Here is an 8,104-nt window from a genome sequence, read left to right on the forward strand (position 1 = left end):
AACAGCATAATAATACCTGTTTCATGGGATTTCTGTGAGGGTTAAATGAGATAATGTGTTAAAGCTCATGTTTAATTACATTTACTTCATTTAACATATTACTGGTGCTATGTGATAAGTTCCCTCTTTTTTGAAAGTATAACGTGCAAATAACAAGTTAGACAAGTACTAATGTTGTTGTTTTAATAAAGTTAAGGTAATTAAAGTTACTTGATTCACAATATATATTATATATTTAGGTAATAAAGGAAATTGCTCAAAACTACAGATTTTGTGTATTATAATTATTTGACTGGAGTGGTATGTGCATGTGCATGTACGTGTAAGTGAATGTGTGTGAATGTGTGTGTGTGTTTTAGTACTTTCTATATTGAAGGTCTAGAGCCTGAAAAATTGCCAAAAATTTCATCAGAAGACATTGAAATGATATTGAAAGGGGCCAAACATTGAACAATTAGCTCAAGCTCTTCATTAGCTGATGGATCTACTTCATTTGTGATTGTGATCCAAAGAGGGAAGGAAATTAGCTCAACACCAAGACAGAGAAGGAAGTGAACCCAGGGAGTCCCTTTAGGGAAGCCAAGGAAGAACTTTTAAAATTTTTCAACATTTGGTCCATTTCAATATCACTTCAATGTTTCCTGATGAAATTTTTGGCAATCTTTCAGACTCTGGACCTTCAATAAAGAGAGGGAAGATATATAACAAATTAAATAAATAAAAATTAATTAATTAAAATAAAGTTAAATAAAAAGTAAAGAGGGGAGATCACTATCAAGCCATATGTTTTCTCACACAATGGTGTCCAATCACTATAACTAACAAAAAAAACTGCATTTTTGGCCAATTTCCTAGGCTACCAGGAGTGTACAGAACATATAGTATAAAGGGTGATTACATCTTCAGTCTGTCTCCCTTGACTCCTTCCATCCCACAGTCATTCTTAAATCTACTCCATGCTTATTTGGTAATGCTCTCCTTTTAAAACATACCCTATACCTAATCTCATCCTCACTCTCCTGGCCACCAACACCAAACGCCTCAGAAGAGCAGGTTTTGCTTACTATCCTCACTTTATTGTGTCCTATTCTTTCTGTAATTAGGTATAATTTGGAAACCATTTCCATGTATTACTACTTCCATGAACCACTTACTTAAAAATACCAGGGGCGCCTGGGTGGCTCAGTGGGTTGAACATCCCACTCTTGGTTCCGGCTCAGGTCATGATCTCCTGGGTTGTGGGATCTAGTCCCATGTGGGGCTCCATGCTCAGCGAGGCGTGTGCTTGAAGATTCCCTTTACCCCTCCAACCATGCTCTCTCTCTCTCTCTTTCCCTCTAAAATAAATAAATCTTTTTTAAAAATACCATTGATGTTCTAATTATTGAACTTTTTGTGCCTCTTTCCATAAATCATCCAATTTTGTATCTCTCCACATTTGACACCACTTTTTTTTTTGCAAAGTCCAATCTTTCTCGTGGTATCAGGAATCCATGTTCCATCTTGTGGCTCCACCCTCTTCTACAACCTCAACATTTTCTACAGGTGGTAGCTGCTTCTCAGTAACAACGCTCTGTCCTGCAAGGAAAGCAAGAAAAAGTCTTGGTCAGTTAGCTATCTCTGAGTTACTTCACCATCTGTGACTCAGTTTCTTCACATTCAAATTGGAGATAACAATAGTGCCTAACTCAAAGGTTTGTTGTGAGGACTAAATGAGTTAATTTTTGTGAAGTGCTTAGAAAAGTTTGTGGCACATAGCAAGCGCTATAGTGTTATGGAACCTGGACTGGATCGCCCGACGGAAGAACCAAGTGGCACTCGCAGATCTTGGAGGATAGAAGGTTTATTTAATGCCCGTGGGCTTAGAGGAGGGTGATCTCCAAAGATCTGAGCCCCCAGCACAAACAAAGGGGGTAATTTATACACTTCTACTTCCACATACTTGGCACTTTTGGTGCGCTTGCGAAGCGGGGCAGTGAGAAGAACCCGGATGGGTGCATGCGGGAAGCAGAGCGGGGAGAAGAACCTGGAAAAGCCCCGGGGCAAGGACTGGGACTCTCTCGCTGGCTTGGTCGGCCATCTTAGGACACAGATTTTCCTTATCAGTAGAATTGTTTGCTGTTATTTTGCCACTATTCACATTCCATCATGTGTATATTGGTTCTAAGTCTTATCCCAGTCTAACTTGTATCATGGTTAAATATGTACATGACAGGGTGGCACCAGATGGAGTTGTAGCCTGAACAGTTGGAGGGCTCTCTATCCCCAGGACCATGGCCAACAGTGAATGCACCTTATTGTCATCAAGCCTGATGGGGTCCAGCGCAGCCTGGTGGGAGAGATCATCAAGTGTTTTGAGCAAAAGGGATTCTGCCTGATTGCTATGAAATTCATTCAGGCTTCTGAAGACCTTCTCAAGGAACACTACATCGACCTAAAGGACCATCCATTCTTTGCCGGCCTGGTGAAGTACATGCAATCAGGGCCTGTGGTTGCCATGGTCTGGGAGGAGCCGAATGTGGTGAAGACAAGCCGAGTGAGCCTCGTGGAGACCAACCCTATAGACTCCAAGCCTGGGACCATCCATGGGGACCTCTGAATCCACATTGGCAGGAACATTATCCATGGCAGCGATTCCGTGAGAGTGCAGAAAAGGAGATTGGCTTGTGGTTTCAACCTGAGGAGCTGGTGGATTACAAGAGTTCTGCTCAGAACTGGATCTGTGAGTGACAAGAGAGCAGACCTCAGAGCTTTGCCCACTCCATCTCCATTGTCTGTCTCTCCTTCCCATGGGCAGGGGGCCAGGCTCTAGCAAATCCAGTTATTATTAAGAATTCCCTTGTAATCTGAAGGGGAACTCTTGGAGCTGGGAGTGCTCCCTATACAGTATTATGTGTTACCATCAGATTAAAATATTTCATCTCCCTCCCCAAAAATATGTACATGACAGACTATATTGAAAATTTCTTAAGGACTACCACAGTGTCTTATTTATGTATCCCCCATAATGCTTTGCACACTGTAGGTTGCAAGTAATGTTACTTAATTGAATTGTTAAACTGCTTGCATTAGTAAAGTTCTGCTCTCTATTTCTTCTACTTCTTATACTTCTTGCTAAATTTTACTCTCATAGGCTCAAATATAATAATAAATTAGGGTGACATATAAAACTGCTGGTTCTTGAAAATTAAACCCTGGAAGTATTTTAATTTTATTATGAACCAAGAAGCTGTGTAATTTTTTTTTCCTAAGAAATTAATTATACCTTTAGATGAGAGGCTATCGTAGTGTGATTTCTAGACCACTGATGGCCCACAAGTGCCCTCTGAGTGGTCTTCAGGCTCATCGCTTGTAGTTTGCAGGTTTATAATAAGACACCATCTGTGCTTTTGTTGCTGCCATGACTTCATAATCTATTTACGATGGTCAATAAAATTCAAATATTACTTCAAGGGTACACCATTTATTTTATTCTGCTGAGAAAAAGCGGGCAGATGAGGGGTTCACTGGATTTTATGTACAGCAACTGACCTGCAGATTGGTCAAGTGTGGTAGCCATTCCTTCAGATAGCCTCTGGACAGAAAAGGTTGAAAACTTTTCAAGCTTTCTCACCTAATCTGTGTCATCACAAACCAAAGGTTTACTGTTGACCAGATGCATATGGTCGCATCCGCCTCTTTGAATCAAAGACAGAATAGACATTAGCCATCAATAAAAAAGGACAGAAACCAAAAACTGAGAGTCATCTGAGGCTAAGGACATATCACCAAGACATGAATGGTGTTTTCAGTTCTGTAGAACCTACTCAAATAACTCCAACTAACCCATGTTGTGCCTGGTATTATTTATTTCCCCCATTTAAATATAAGCCTCAGTTACTCTAGAAACCAGCTTGATAATGCATAACTTCTCCATTAGGAATATTTTTATGGAGCCCATCGTTATGAATTCATTTGCTATTCACTGTAATAGCACATATCATAATGAATTCATTTAGTATTCATGGGGATAACACAAACACCATTTAGTAACTGGTTAATGAACTGAGTGGGGCTCTTTATCCTTCCTGGGTTTCATAAGAAACAATGCTCATTTATTTAAATCATCAACTTCTTTTTCAACTTCATTTTATACATATACTACTTCTTCTTGTTCCCCAATGTCCAAGTATAATGCTGAGGTAAAGGACAGCTTTTTCTGGATAAAAGGAACCCAACAACAAAGGGTCCCGAGACATGGAGATTGAGCTATTAAGTGTAATTATGTTTCAGTTCATTACAGACCAGTTTTGACAGTTTTATCCTGAAAATTAAAAATCACCAAAGAAATAATACTATTTATGCACCAGGCTCTGAGCTAAACTAAAAGGTTCATTATTAAGCCCACTATGCAGATTAAAAAACAAAAACAACAAAGTACCAAAAAACTAAGTTACTTGTTCAAAATCACATGAAAAATAACTGAAGAATTTGGAGTTCAAACCCAAGAAATCCTATTCCAGATCTGTGGCCTTCACCGTGTGCTAAGCCACATGCTATCTTAGTTATCAGTATCTTAGCTTTCCTTCTTTGTAAAATGATGTTACATATATATCTTACCTAATAAAATCCTCTTGAAGCAATTTGTAAAATTAAAACACCAAATAGCTTCAATAACCTATAGTAAATTACTAAACCAAGAATTGGCACGAGCCAGCCTCAGTCTGTGCATCATTTGGCTTGCAATTAGTTAATTGTTTTCAAGTAGGGAACAAACTAAGCAATTCAGGACAAATTTTATCTGGAGTCCATGTTCTCAAAGTAACATATGACATATTCCAAAATAAAATATGGCACATTCTCTAAAAAAGGAAAGAGAAATACGGAAAAGAGAAAAAATAGGGTCTTCACTAGCAAAGTTAAGATCATAAGGGAAAGTCAAGTATGATAGGGGGCACCAGTTATCACTGTAGATTTCCTCTTACCAAATAACATTGAATAACACCTGCAAGCCAAACAAAAATCTACATAAAAAAATTAGAGGTCAGGAGGGAAGAAAGAATAGACTCCCTCCCTTTTATACATGTGCACAAATTATTAGTCATTGATTTCACCCAAGAGATAAACAGAGCCTAAGAATGTGTGTGAATGAAATGATGTTTGAAGGAAATGGGATCTCTGAGTGCTAAGAAGTTAGAGAAGCCAGGGGAAGGGATGAGAATTACTTATTAATGTATAGCCTTAGTTTTTCTAGAGAGGATTTAAGGTAAATATAAAATAGAAAAATCTGAACACACTTTTTTAAACAGCAGAATTATGGACGATATTGTTAGTAAGCCTATAAAGACTCCTTCAGTGACTAAAATTGATATTTGAATTTGGCTGTAAGTTTGCTAGAAGTTAATATGAAATGGTAAAATGGGTTTCATACAGAAGCCATACTGAATAACACATTCGACAATGTCCTCGATGGTATTCCTGAACAATGAATGCAAGGATGTGATTCATAAACCTATTCCTTATAGTATCCCTCAATGAAAGGGCTGAGAGCCTCAAACACCAAAGTATCTTTTGATTAAAGAGTTTTGCTAGCATGGTTCTATCACTAGTATTTAGAACAGGTGAAAGCATCTAGCCCACCTCTTTAGTTTTAGAGATGTGAGAAAAGAAATACAAAGCCTTTAATTTGTTTATTCTCTTCTCCAATTCCCATGGACTTATATGTTGAAAGATGCTTCTCCTAGGAAAAGTATATTTATAAGTTGATCATTCTCTCTTTCTTTTTAATGTAAACTGTTTATAACTCCTCATCAGAGCTTCTGATAAGCATGAACCAGACAGTTTCTCTATACTGAGTTGACCTAAATGAAGCCAAAAGAAAAGAAACAATGAAGTACTATGAGAGATCAATTTAAGGCTTCCCTCGGGCTTTTGCATAGTTAAAATAGTTGAATAGTTAAAAATCCTTCCCAATACAGCCCGTTGCTTGAGAGTCACTGGATTAGGTCACAGGCAAAGGCCATAGATACACTAACTACATCATTGGGGAGGAAAGAGAAGGCTGAGTAATGAAGACCAGAAAGGAGAAGAGGTGGTGGTGGTGGTGGGGGGACCCAAAATTTAAAAGAACAACAAAGAGAGAGAATAAAAAGATTAAAATAGCTGTCAATTATGGAGTGCTTATACTATGTAGCCATGCACTAGACCAAGTGCTTTATAAATATCATCTCATTTATTCTTCATATTAGCACCCATTTAGAGATAAGGAAACTGAGGCAGAGAAAGTTCACACCAAGGATAGAGCCAGGATTTCAGTTCCTGGTCTATCTGATTCCCAAGCGCTTTGAAATATTAACACTATCATTTCTCCAGCAAACTTTAAAAGATGAAAAGGAGGAGCTACACAAATGGAAGCTTTTTAAAAGAAGGGCAGAGGAAGGAGTCAGGGGTGTGCAGGGGCACATGCTAAGAAAAAAAAGCTGAAGCGGCAGCTCACTGGCCCCAATTACTTTTATTGTGCCTCTATCTTGTAAAACACATGGAAGTTTTCATTACCACCGTGTAATTGATGGCGGATCATATGGGAATGGACACAAGATGAAGTATACATATAAAAATAAATATGGTAAGAGGTTTTTGAAACCTGTCTGGCTTCTTAGCTCAGCACACTTTAGATTTGTCTCCCATTTGGGGCAGACTATCATGTTCCAGCTCCATTTCTAAAAGCCACCTCTTTGGCCCAGAAGACATCCTGGCTTTAAATAAAAGATAGGAAAAGTACTTCTCTGTCTTATGTGAAATACTCCAGACAAAATTTATAAAATGCAAGCAAGACACAAAATTCCATTCTTAAGGTAAACCTGTAATGGAGATACATAGGATATACAGAGGCTGAAGGGAACAAAAATCTATTTCCCAAGTTAGTTGGGTGAAATAATTCTCTGGCTTGTTTTGCTCTCCATAAAAGCCAGAGTTTCAATGGCTTTCTTGTAGCCCCCATGCTGAAAAGGGCTGTCAAAGATTGCCAAAAATAGAAATAATCCTTAAGTAAGATAAAAACATAACCACTATACAACTTTTGATTTTGAACATCTAAAGATAGTGAGCAGCACTGATATTTGGATAGGAAGTTACTATAAAAAATGTAAAATCAAAAACAAGCTGACAGGATTGGAAATGTTCCACCATGGTGAGTAAACACAGCAATGAGAGTTGGATGTAGCAAAGCCTTTATATTAGGGTTGGCAGCCTTCTTGGAAATCCGTTCTCAGGTTTACAAAAAATCTTTTGTCTCAAACACTTCAGCTTTTTTGTTTGTTTGTTTGTTTGTTTGTTTGCAGAGAGAGCTGGTGCAAGAGCTGGTACATGTCTTGGTCAAAGAGCCAATTTAGTCACTGTGTACCTTGTATCTTACAAGTGCTGATGGCTGAAAAGGCAGGTGGTGAGCACACCTTACATCACTCACCTTGCGGAAATATTATTCCAATAAAAAACACAAAAACTGCTGTTCACCTCTCTAAGTGTCATTTATGTGTCTGGCAGGCTAACAAGCTACGCTGCTATTATGGGCTGAATTGTGTCTCTCCCAAATCATATGTTGAAGCCCTAACCCCCAGTATATCAGTGACTACATTTGGACATAGGGTCTTTACAGAGGTACTTAAGTTAAAATGAGGCTATGTTAAGGTGGGCCCTAAATCCAATCTGACGGTGTCCTTATTTTTTTATTATTATGATTATTTTTTTATTATTATGCTATGTTAATCACCATACATTACATCATTAGTTTTTGATGTAGTGTTCCATGATTCATTGTTTGCATATAACACCCAGTGCTCCATGCAGAACGTGCCCTCTTTAATACCGATCACCAGGCTAACCCATCCCCCCACCTCCCTCCCCTCTAGAACCCTCAGTTTGTTTTTCAGAGTCCATAGTCTCTCATGGTTCGTCTCCCCCTCTGATTTCCCCCCCTTCATTCTTCCCCTCCTGCTATCTTCTTCTTCTTTTTTTTTAACATATATTATTTGTTTCAGAGGTACAGGTCTGTGATTCAACAGTCTTACACAATTCACAGTGCTCACCATAGCACATACCCTCCCCAATGTCTATCACCCAGCCACCC

At 38.5% G+C, this 8,104-nt stretch overlaps 1 pseudogene; it reads left to right on the forward strand.

Annotated features, from left to right (window-relative positions):
* The first annotated feature begins 2,273 nt into the window (after positions 1 to 2,273).
* On the forward strand, positions 2,274 to 2,730 carry LOC116639627 (annotated as a pseudogene).
* Positions 2,731 to 8,104: the final 5,374 nt, after the last annotated feature.

This window comes from Phoca vitulina, unplaced genomic scaffold (assembly GCF_004348235.1).
Source record: "Phoca vitulina isolate PV1807 unplaced genomic scaffold, GSC_HSeal_1.0 scaffold2, whole genome shotgun sequence".
Lineage (NCBI taxonomy): Eukaryota > Metazoa > Chordata > Mammalia > Carnivora > Phocidae > Phoca > Phoca vitulina.